A 13,044-nucleotide genomic window follows, 5' to 3' on the forward strand; every position below is an offset into this window, starting at 1 on the left:
TACTCTGTTTTAAGGTAATTTATTTCAATTAAAAATATTCAGTAGACATAAAAATGTTAGGAAGTTTTCTTAGGTTCAACTAGACCTGCTTCTGTGTAATTACTTGACATTCATTCTAAGTGTTCAGTTTGGAGCTAGGTAAAATAAATCTAGTGCTTCTTCTAGAATAATGACATAATAGAAAAGGAAGTTACCAAGTGGATATTTTATAGCTCAGAGAATTGCTGGTAGGGCTGGAGAATGAGGTGTGAGTCTTAGTTTCTACAGTGTTCTACACTATATTGATATGGAAACCTCCACTATTGCCATTACTTCACGGAACCCTAGAGGAAATACTTCAGTTAATACTTTGATGTCACTTAAGAGCCAAGAATTGACCTTGTAATCACTGGGAAACTACTGCTATTCTTGTCTCCCAGAGCTGGATTCATCCATCTGTCACCATCTGCTCTAGTAAAAATGGAAATAGAGCCTCTTTTCTCTTGTTATTTGATTCCATGTCAATCTTTTTTGCATATGTGCTATTGTTAGAGTCTGGATCACATGCTAGGTCTAGCTACAAGGGAATGGAGGAATTTGGGTTTTCACTCCTATACTGGGGAAGCAGGACTTAAAACAAAGTCATTTCTTCACATGTAGGAAGAATACTAAAAGATTATGAGCACAGCTACATGAGAAGATGTTCAGCATTATTAGTCATTAAGGAAATGCAAATCAAAGCCACAGTGAGGTACTGCTTCAGACCCATTAGGATGGCTAGAATAGTGGGGGGTGGGGGGAAAGAAGGAAATAACAAACGTTGGCAAGGGTGGAGGGAAGTTGGAACCTTTGCACATGGCTAATGAGAATGTAAAATGGTTCAGCCACTGTGGAGAACAGTTTGGCAGTTCCTTAAAAAGTTAAATATGGAATTACCATATGACCCTGCAATTTTATTCTTGGATATATACCCCCCAAAAAGTGAGAACCAATTCTCAAACTATAGCAGCATAATCCACAGTAACCAAAAGGTGGAAATAGTCCACACGTTCATAAATAGATGAATGGATAACCATTCATGTGGTATGTACATGAAACAGAATATTATTTAGACATACTATGATGTGAGTATTACCTCCAAAACATTAAGTCAAAGAAGCCAGATGCAAAAGGTCACACTGTATGATTCCACCAGTATGAAATATCTACAATAGGTAAATCTACAGAGATAGAAAACTAGTTAGTGGTTGTCAGGGGCTGTGGAGAGAAACTGCTTGATGGGTAAGAAATTTACTTTGGAGTAGTGGAGCTATTTTGGAACTAGATAAAGGTGGTGGTTGCACAACCTTGTGAATGTACTAAATGACACTGAATTGTTCACTGGTTAAATTTCAGTTCAGGATGGCAGCATAGGAGGACGTGGGGCTTGTCTCCTTCCCAAAACACATCAAATGTATACTTATATTTAGGGCAGTTTCCCCTAAGAGGCAACCAAGGGCCAATTGAATAGCTTCTACACAACAAATAAGAGAAAGACCTCATAGAGGTGGTTAGGGAACCGCAAGAGTTCTCTGGGAATTGAAAGAACACTCCAGTGCTGGAGGAACCGGCAAGTACCATTGTTTTCACCTCTACTTGGATATCAGGTGGGTGCTCTATCCCAGTACTCTGGCTGATATGCAGGACTGCTGTAGCACTTTGCCACCCACCCCTTCTGGAGCTAGCTCCAGCAGGAACAGGAGGGAGCCATGGCACAGGTACTCATGGCCCCTCTTTCTGGAGATTGACCCGGTGGGTATGGTGGGATGTGTGTGTGTGTGTGTATGGGGCTTATCTGCCAAGAGAGAGTGTGGAACTAGCAAAGCACTGCAATACCCACATGTAGGGCTGACTTGTCCAGAGAAAATGAGATAGTGAGTTGATGCTGTGTGACATGTGGGGCTGTCTTGCCCAGAGAAAGGGTGGGACTAGCAAAGTGCTGTGATGTATGCACAGGGACTGCCTTGTATGAAGAAAGTACAAAACTACTAGGGCACAGCAATGATCAGGACAATCCGGCGCAGAACTGGCTCAGGCAACAGACAGTTAAAGCAACATAGTGCTTCGTGTGCACACTGGGCAGCCCTTCCTGGATCAGAAGGGCAAGAAAGAGTGCACACATGAGGCTGCCCTGCCCCAACTCTGTTCTGGCCATGAACAGTCAGAATTATAGAGAGCTGTAAAGTACGTGTGTACCAGATTGCCCTGTCTAGAACTCACTCCTTGTTGTTGAGTGGTGGACCAGGTACCACATATGCTTAGCCCTGACTATCACTGACCTACCCAAACCTTCCAGCATACAGTCTACATGGAGCCACATTTTCAGGATTGGGAGAGATATCTATTTCATCATACTCATAGGAACAAACACAGAAAGTCAAACAAAATGGGAGACAGAAGAATATGGCCCAAATGAAGGAACATGAAAAAACCCCAGATAAAAACTCTCATCAGATGGAGATAAGTAATTTGCTTGATAAAGAATTCAAAGAAATGGTTATAAGGATGCTCAGCAAACATAAGGAACTGAGAAAGCATTTCAACAAAGTTAGAAAATATAAAAACATAATGAAGAGCTAAGATGAATACAATAAGAAAAGAAAATTACATCAGAAGAAATTGACAACAGATTAGGTAATACAGAAGAATGGATTAGCAACCTGGAAAACACAGTAGTGGAAATCACCAAATCAGAACAGCAAAATGAAAAAAATATTTTAAGATGAATATAGTATAAAGGAAACTCTGGGACAACATCATACACTCTAACATTCACACGATAGGGATTCTAGAAGGAGAACACGGAGAGAAAGGGGAAGAAAGTATATTTGAAGAAATAATAGCTTATAACTTTTCTAATCTGAGAAAGAAAAAAAACATTTAGGTCCAAGAAGCACAGAGAGTTCCCAAACGAGATGAAACCAGAGAGGCCCACATTAAGGCATATCGTAATTAAAATGGCAAATATTAAGTGAATCTTGAAGTGAGCAAAAAGGAAATAAATCACATACAAGGGAAACCCCATTAGGGAATCAGCTGATTTCTCAACAGCACCTTTGCAGGCCAGAAGGGAATGGCAGGAAATATTTAAAGTACTGGAAGAAAGGAAATTACAGCCTAGAATACTATATCCATCAAGGTTAGCCTTCAGATTTGAAGTAGAGATAAAGAGTTTTCCAGACAAGCAAAAACTAAAGGAATTCACCACCACTAATCTGGCTTTAAAAGAATTGTTAAACGATCTCTTTATATAAAAAAGAAAAGGGCATAATCAGAAATAAGAAAATATAGGATAGAAAAAAGTCTCACCAGCGAAGGCAAACATCATAAACACGATCCCTTAACCACATAAAAAGCTAATATGAAGGTTAAAAAAAAAACAAAAATAGTCAAGTCAACTATAACTGTAATAAGTAGGGGATACATAAAAATAAAAGATATAAAACACGGTGTCAAAAACAGTATGGAGGGGCGTATAAAAATGTAGTGCTTTTAGAATGTACTAGAACTTAAATGCCTATCAGCTTAAAATAGACTGCTGTAAATAGAGATAGATCTATATGAACCCCATCGTAACCACAAACCAAAAACTTAGAAAAAATACACAAAAAGTAGAAAGGAACCCAACCAAAACACTAAGAAAACCAGCAAATCTAAAAGGAAGAGATAAGAGGAAGAAGAAAGGAACAGAGAATAATAAAAACAACCAAAAAACAATGAACAAATGGCCGTAAGCACATACCTATCAATAAATACTTTAAACGGACTAAATGCTCTAATGAAAAGACATAGGGTGGCTGAATGGATAAAAAAAAGACCCATCTATATGCTGCCTACAAGAAACTCACTTTAGATTGAAAGACACACATGGAGGAATGGAAAAATATATTTCATGCAAGTAAAAAGGAAAAGAAAACTAGGATAGTGATACTCAGATCAGACAAAATAGACTTCAAAACGAATGTAAAAAGAGACAAGGATATTGCAAAATAAAGGGGTCAATTCAAGAAGAAGATATAACAATTATAAATATCTACCCAACACAGGAGAACCTATGTATATAAAACAAATAATTATGGAAAAATACAATAATAGTTGGGGACTTCAATATTTCACTTACCTCAATAGATTGTCCAGACAGAAAATTTTAAAAAAAAGCCTTAAATATCACATTAGACCAGATTGACTTAACAGATATTAATAGAACATTTCATCCCCAAACTGCAGAATATACATTTTTCTCAAGTGCCTGTGGAACATTTTTTCACGATAGACCACATATTAGGCCACAAAACAAGCCTCAATAAATTCAAGAAGATTGAAATTATATTAAGCATTTTTTACAACCACAGTGGCATGAAACTAGAAATCAACAATGGGAAGAAACTGGAAAAACACAGATACAGGGTGTTTAAAAAGACATGAACTAAACAACCAATGGATCAAAGAGGAAATCAAAAACTACCTTGGGATAAATGAAAATACAACTTTCCAAAATGTATGGGATGCAGCAAAAGCAGTGTAAGGGGATAAGTTCATAGCTATACAAGCCTATGTCAAGAAACAGGAAAATTCTCAAGTAATTTAACTTACCATCTAAAGGAACTAGAAAAAGACGAATGAACAAAACCTAAAATAAGTAGAAGGGAGGAAATAATAAAGATCAGAGTGTAAATAAATGAAGTAAAAACTAAAAAAAAAAAAAAAAGAAAAAAAAAGATTAATGACTCCAGGATAAATAAAATTTGTTGACAGGATAAACAAAATTGACAAACCTCTACTCAGACTCATCAAGAAAAGAAGAGTGAACCCAGGCCCTAGTGCGTGTTCTCTAGCCGCAGCAGTGGCCACTGGTCAAGCAGTATGAGCCAGACACTGAGGCTGGGGACAGGAGCTGAATGTAGAGACCTCATGATAGCACATCCTGACATGCGTTATGCCCCAGTCGGAGTGCACCTTAAGGGTCAGAAAGTGAAAATGCCTTCTGTAACTGATGGGATGATGCCACAAATGATGCCGTCAAAAGGAAGGCCACCAATAGGATAGATGCCCGGAATGATGGACATATAATACCTCATGCTTTCCTGCAATCTGCCTGCCTTACTGCCAGGAGAAAGGAATACATATATAGCAGAAAGTACATCATCTGGCTCAAAATCAATGTGGAGTGACCATAAATCACCCGTTAGAAGCATATTACTACAGTACTGAAAACAGTCTACTTGGGAGAAACCAGGTGATCTTAAAATACCTGCTGAGCAACTTTTATCTAAATGCCTCTGGAAGGAGCACAAATCTGACTCTGGAAAGCCTTACTATTATAATTCTCAAACAAAAGAATCCCTCTGGACCAAACCTAAAGAACTTGAGGATCTTGAAGGATACCAGAATACCTTTGTTGCTGGAAGTCTTATTACAAAATCAAACCCGCATGCAATGATCAAAGCTGAAGAAAGCAGTAAGCAAGAAGATTGCACTTCAGCATCAACAGCCCCAGTTCCTACAAAAGAATTCTGACCACAGCGAGCACCATGGCTGTTGCAGAAGCAGCAGCTGCTGTTTTTGCAGCAGCCACTGTTGCTGCATGCAGCCAATGCCAGTGCTTTCATCTGTGCTTCTAATACTGTTGGTGGAACTGTTACAGTTATTCCTGTACCCGAAGTTACTCATATTGTTGCTGTTGTTGCAGATAATGAAAACACAGTAACAATTGCAACAGAAGAACAAGCACACGTTACTAGTATCTGTGCTGTTCAGGATGGAAGAGTTGAAGTGTCCAGTAATGCTGGAGAAGAAACATCTAAGCAGGCAACTGTAGCTGATTTTTCTATCAGTAAAGAAGAGGAGGAAAGCCAACCAGCAAAAATACCATATACTTGGAATACAAAGGAGGAAGCAAGGCAAGCATTTAAAGAATTATGGAAAGAAAAGTGGGTGCCATCTAATGCTTCATGGGAGCAAGCTATGAAAATGATCAATAATGATCCATGATACAATGCTTTAGCAAAATTGAGGGGGAAAAAAAAAAGACAGGCCTTAAATGCTAAAAAATTTAAAGTCCAGACAGAGAAAGAAGAAAAAGAAACAAGATTGAAATACAAAGAGGCTAAGGAATCCTTTCAGTGTTTTCTTGAAAATCATGAGAAAGGAGATGACAGTGTAAAAACAGAATCTTTTCAGATATTTTTTAGATGAGCTGCATGAACAGGGACAACTGCATTTTATGTCATCTCGGATGGAATTATATCCAGCAATTAGTTCTGATATTAGATTCACCAGTATGCTTGGTCAGCTGGAATCAACTGCACTTGACCTTTTCAAGTTTTATGTTAAGGATCTTAAAGCATGTTATCATGATGAGAAGAAGAAAATAATAAAAGACATTCTAAAGGATAAAAGATTTGTAATTGAAGTAAATACTACTTTTGAAGACTGGCAATAATCAGTTCAACTAAAAGAACAAACACATTAGATGCTGGAAATCTTAAGTTGGCTTTTAATAGTTTACTAGAAAAAGCAGAAGCCTGTGAGTAGAAAAGAGAGAGAGAGGAGGCTCAGAAGATGAAATGAAAAGAATCTGCATTTAAGGGTATGTTGAAACAAGCTACTCCAATGGAATTGATGGTGTCTGGGAAGATATCTGGGAGAGATTTGTAAGAGCATTTGAGGATATAACTCTAGAATCTGAAGGAAAATGAATATTTAAAGACTTTTTGCACATGTTTGAGCATGAATATCAACATCATCATTCAAAGAACAGGAAACATTCTAAAAAATCTAAAAACATCATAGGAAGCATTTCCACTCTCTATTGGGGTCAGATTCAGATGCTGAGAACAGCCATTCAAAAATAAAAGACTGATCAGACTCTAATTCTGCATCAGAACATTCTTCTAGTGCTGAGAGAAGTTATGAGAAGTAAAAAAAAAAAAAGCAAGAAGAGGAGACATAAATCTGATTTTCTAGAGTAAGATGCTAAGTGAGAGAAGGATAAAAAAAAAAACGAAAGTGGAAAAGATAAAACTAGACAAAGATTGGAATCAAAACACAAATCACCTAAGAAAACAACTGGAAAGGATTCAGGTAATTGGAGTCCTTCTGGCAGTGCACTGAGTGAAGGAGAATTGGAAGAGCGCAGGAGGACACCTAGCAAGACCAGGTGCTGTAGGCATAAATAATAATAATAATAAAAAGGAGAAGTTAATAAAATAATCCCATTTACAATTGAATTAAAAAGAATAAAATACTTAGGAATAAATGTAACTAAGGAGGTAAAAGACCTGTACTCTGAAAACTATAAGACATTGAAAGAAATTGAAGAGACCACAATTAAGTGGAAGCATATACTATGCTCATAGATTGGAAGTATTAATATTGTTAAAATGGCCATAGTACACAAAGCAATCTATAGATTGAATGCAATCCCTATCTATATACCATTAGCATTTTCCACAGAACTAGAACAAATAATGCTAAAACTTACATGGAACCACAAAAGACCTTGAATAGCCAAAGCAGTCTTGTGAAAAAAGAACAAAATTGGACGTATTATACTTCCTGATTTCAAACTATACTACAAAGCTATAATAAAACAATATGATACTGGCACAAAAACAGACACATAGACCAATGGAACAGAATAGAGAGCCCAGAAATAAACTTTTGTTTATATGGTCAGTTAATCTATGACAAAGGAGGCAAGAATATACAATGGAGAAATGAGAATCTCAACAAGTTGATGTTGGGAAAACTGGACAGATAAATGCAAAAATAAAACCGGACCATTCTTAAACCATATATAAAAAAAGAAACTCAAAATGGATTAGAGACTTAAATGTAAGGCTTGAAACTATAAAACTAGAAGAAAACATAGCAAACCATTTGACATTAGTCTTATGGTTATATCCCCTCTAGCAAGGGAATCAAAAGCAAGATATAAACAAATGGGACTTCATTAAACTAAAAAGCTTCTGTACAGAGAAGGAAACCATCAACAAAACAGAAAGACAGCCTATTGAATGGGAGAATATATTCATAAATGATATATCCAGTAAGGGGTTGATATCCAAAATATGTATAGAACTTATATAACTCAATAGCCAAAAAAAAAATCTGATAAAAATAATAAACAATCTGATAAAAATGAGTAGAAGACATAAAGAGACATTTCTCCAAAGAGGATATGCAGATGGCCAAAAGACATATGAAAAGATGTTCAACATAATGGATTATCAGGGAAATTGAAATAAAAACCACAGTGAGATACCACCTGACACCAGTCAGAATGGCTATTATCAAAAAGTCTGCAAATAATGTGTCTTGTCAAGAATGTGGAGAAAAGGAATCCCTTGTGCACTCTTGGTGGGAGTGTAAATTAGTGCAGCCACTATGGAAAACAGTATGGAGATTCCTCAGAAAACTAAAAATAGAACTACCACATGACCCAGTGATTCCACTTACGGTGTTTATCCAAAGAAAATGAAAACACTATGTGAGATTGCAGTGTTATGGAAGCTACCTCGAGTTTCTTCGGTAGATGAATGGATAAAGAAGTGATACATATATACAACAGAATATTACTCATCAATAAAAAGAGTGAAGTCTTGCCATTTGCAACAACATAGACGGTATTATGCTAAGTGAAATAATTCAGACCAAGAAAGACAATGCATGATTTCATTTAAATCATGGGATTTAAGAAAGTAATCAAAACAAATGAACAAACAAAAGAAAATAAAAAGACTCTAACAAAAGAACAAGCTGATGGTTGACAGAGGGGCAGAGGGGACAGATGTGAAGAGATGAGTGAAAAAGGTGAAGGGAAATAGTCAATAGTAGTGTGATAACTTTGCACAGTGACAGATGGTTACTAAACTTAGTGTTGTGAACACATCATGAGATATATAAATGTTGAATCACCATATTGTACACATGAAATTAATAAAATACTATATGCCAACTATAATAAAAAAGTAAAATGGTTAATTTTATCTTATATGGATTTTACCTTAGTAAATTATTTATTTTTTTTGTTATTTATGGACAGCCATTAATAAAACATATTTACTACAAAAATGATGACTTTAACTGTCATTTTTGAGTATTTACAGGCTGGCTGCTTCACATTTATTGCTTCTAATCCTTAGGACAGCATTACAAGATAGTATTAGGAGGGCCAGGGGAGGGAGGCAGCAAATGGGGGAATCATTTTAGAAACTGTATAGATATCTAACCAATGTACTGTATACTTGAAATTAATTTAAATAAATAAATTTTAAAAAAGATAATATTAAGATCAGGAAAAACAAAGAATTATATTAGTGCATTTAAAAAAGTCTTTGCTGTGTAAAATACTGACTTTAAATCACTTTCAACTTAGTTTATCAATCAAATTAGGAGTGAGCTCTTGAAATCTAGTGAAAGAAACCAGTAGGGAGCACTCTTGTTACTTACCTTTCTCTGGTTATATGTAGAGCATTTAAGCCGTAAACTTAGATTTGTTGTTTGAGTTTGATACTTTGGAAATTGCCAGCTTGAAGCATCTAATTATGGATTTGTGCTTTTCTTTAATTCTGTTTTATTTTTCTTTAATTGTTTTATTTCCAGTTTTCAATATTGTAGTTGAAAAGATGTGGTTTTTTTTTTTTTTGCCATAGAAAATGTGTGTGTATTTGCAACCTTATGTATTTAAAGTTTGATATTCTTGATTTAAAATAGACCATGGGAATTACACTTAAAATTATAACAAAAATATATCTGTGTTGTATGAAATAATTTAAGTGGATTATTTGTTTGAAAGTAGTGGTATTTTAGTTATTTTTTAAAACTTGTTAAGGAATTTTCTTTTCGATATCTATTTTCTTTTTCTTTTGTACCCAGTTCTAAATCTTGGTTAAATATACTTTGGGGGGTTTGTCAGATATGGATGTTTTAGGCATGACTAGTCTTTTGAGAATATTATGTGGATATAATATTTGCTTCTTTTAGTAGCACTTTGACTTCAAAAATTGGTGATCATTTGTATGAAAAATTTTAATAACATTTAGTAGTTAGCATAAATATTTCTTTTTAAGCCATTTAGTGACATCTAATATTTGGAATTATTTTGGCAATATACATTTTAATTTGGTATAAACTAAGTACTTTTTAATTCATAACTTATTATAGAAATAACATCATATATGCCAAAATAATCAAAACAAATTTCACAATAAAATATTTGTTCTCTATATGGGAGATTTACTAGATATTTTAAATTTTATTGGTTTACTGAAAAAAATGTTGTTTGTCAGCCTCTAAGTTGATTTTACAACTGATTTTTTAACAAGTCAGCTTGAAAAGTCACTGGTGTCAAAAGTGCATGTTCTTCTATCGTATGGAGACCATTGGGGTCTATAAGATTTCACTATAGCAAAGTTAGAGTTGCGGGGAGACTAATCAAAATATATGCAACTTTGTAACAAGAACAGTTAACAGCAATAATAAGTGGTACCTCAGGAGATAACCTGGATAGCCCTAGGATGGCAAGTCATTGTGGCTGGCGCCTGCTCTAGCAGATATTGAAAACTCATAAAAATAATTGAATATAAGTGCTTACTTGCAGTGCCGAAACAATGCAGATGGATATAGATCTCTGAGTGCAAGAGGAAGTGCAACCTACCTTAAACGGAGAGCCAGGAGTGCTTGCAGAAGGCAGATGCTTAGGGAAGGAAGGTGTGTTCTTCTTGGATCCCTGCTGCAGGTGTTCATTTTTAATTTTCCTAAAGTAGAGTTGGAAGGATTCCTTTTTATGCAGCAGCCAAGATGATATTTTCCTTTCCTCCTGAAGGCTGTAATTCTATTACTGCCTTTGTTGTTCCTTTGCCTAGGAAAAGTTGCTTATGAACCAACACAGCTTTAATGCAATGCTAGTTCTCTATTTACCATGATCATATATGAGCTAATTCATAATATAAGAACATCCTTTATAGACTGTATGTGTGTCCTTTGGAGTTTGCTACTTTCACTGTGTTCCATTTTAGCTGATGTTTTTTAGAGTAATTGCCATAGCTGGTCATGCCAACTTGGGATTTTGATTTCAAAGATCTATTACAGTCTTTTTCTAAGTGTCAAACAGTGACTTCACAGTTTCTGAATGATAGGCATAAACTCTTACTAATGTTCTGTTAGAACTTAAGATGATTTTATAGTTTTCTCTTTAAACTCTGTGTATTGCTTAAATGAGAGTTTCTCTTGAGTCTAAAGATTACATTTACATTGCCTAATGAAGCTTTTATATATTGATTTCAGGTTATTCGCACTTAAACGAACTTTGAACTTGTTAGAACCTTGATGATACTGGATGGGGAAGGGATTTTTCATAGCAGGCAGGTTTTACATATGGGCCAAATCTCAAGGAAAACTATTGCTAAATAACTTTTAAATGTCTCTCAGTATATATATGAAGGGTCAACCAGATTCTTAGTTTTAGTGTACTAACTGTAGTAAATACTAGTTTACTAAGTGTTCATGAGTTGTAACCAAAGTTTCTTGGCTGGAGACTAACTTTACTCCTAAGAAACTGACATTGGAGTACATGGAAGGGTATATTATCTTAATAATACTGTTAAGAGTATTGATCTGTTTATTCTTGAAGAGTATGTGTTTAGTCTCTTATGAAGCACAGTTGTGTCACATTCAGGAAGCGGACATTGTATTTTAGCAATGTTGCTTCTCTCTCCAAACACAAAGTAGATAATAATTTCTAGACTTTTTTTTTTTTTTATTATGGTGACATTGATTAACAAAAGCCAGTGTTTCAAGTGTCTAATTCAATAAGTCATATATATTGTTGCATGGTGAAAAGGTGAGTTCTTTGAGCCAGATGCAAACCAATAGTTATTTTCATAACATTTTTTCTCATTAAAAATTAATAAATACATACATTAAAACATTAACAATATGGAAATGTATATAGGGGAAAAAAACTCCCATAATTCCATTTGTCACAGACACACTCAATTGGGATTATACTTAGGTATCTATTTGTGTGTTTGTACACACACACTCTTCATAAGAATTAATTTTAAAATTAGTATGAGATGAGCATTTCTCTTGTTAGTTAATATTCTTCAGAAACTTTTAAATAACTACATCATATTGTCATGCTTTTAGCCATTCTTGTTAGATATTTAGGGATTTTCAAAATGTTCGTCATATGTAATACTATATTGGCCACCTTTGTTATACATTTTCACATTTCGGATTATTTTCCTATGATAGATTGTTAAAATATGGAATCTATGGGTCAGGGAGGATCAAAGGAATTACAGGAGAGTTTTTTTCCATATGAATTTATGTATTTTTAAAATGCTTAACATATTTGTTACTTTGTAATGAGAAAGTGTTACAAAAATGATTCTACAAATTATTATTTATCTTATATTTGCAGAAAAAAAGCAACATTATTAAAAGTAGCCTCTGCTTCCTAAGGATGATACAATTGTGTTTATAAAATAAAAGAGATGAATATGCCTATTGACACATTGTTTTCCAGAAATATAGGACCACTTTAGGTGATCACCAGCAGTGTATAAGAATGTCTGTCTCACCTTACTTGTTAATATGATGTTTAAAAATCTTTTGCCCGAAAAAAAATATTTTGCCTGTTTTATAGGTTAAAAATATCCTGTTTTAATTTGCATTACTTTTTTTTACATTTTCATGTGTTTATTCTCCAATTGTATATCTATGAATTGTATATTCCTATTTGTTATTTTTTTCTTGTGGATAGGAAGTCCTCAATATTTCATTGACTTCTATCGGCTATTTATATAGTGAGAGTAAAGTTTTTCCTGTTATATTTGCTGTAAATAATTTTTAGTATTTGTCATTTGCTCTTTAGTTTTTTTTTATATAAACAGTTCTAAATGTCTAAGCAGTAAAATGTACTACACTTCTTTCTAATTTCCTTTTTTGTTTAGAAAGCCCTTCTCTATCTGAATATTATTAAATACGTATATTTTCTTTTTCTAATTTGAATTTTAT

General features: G+C 34.6%; 1 protein-coding gene and 1 pseudogene across 1 annotated transcript in view; both read left to right on the plus strand.

Annotated features, from left to right (window-relative positions):
* The window catches only part of ERC1 (ELKS/RAB6-interacting/CAST family member 1), a 480,046-nt gene that overhangs the window by 53,084 nt on the left and 413,918 nt on the right, over positions 1–13,044 (plus strand). The window lies entirely within an intron of this gene.
* LOC112472269 lies at positions 4,837–6,253 on the plus strand (annotated as a pseudogene).

This window comes from Pteropus alecto, unplaced genomic scaffold, assembly GCF_000325575.1.
Source record: "Pteropus alecto unplaced genomic scaffold, ASM32557v1 scaffold76, whole genome shotgun sequence".
Lineage (NCBI taxonomy): Eukaryota > Metazoa > Chordata > Mammalia > Chiroptera > Pteropodidae > Pteropus > Pteropus alecto.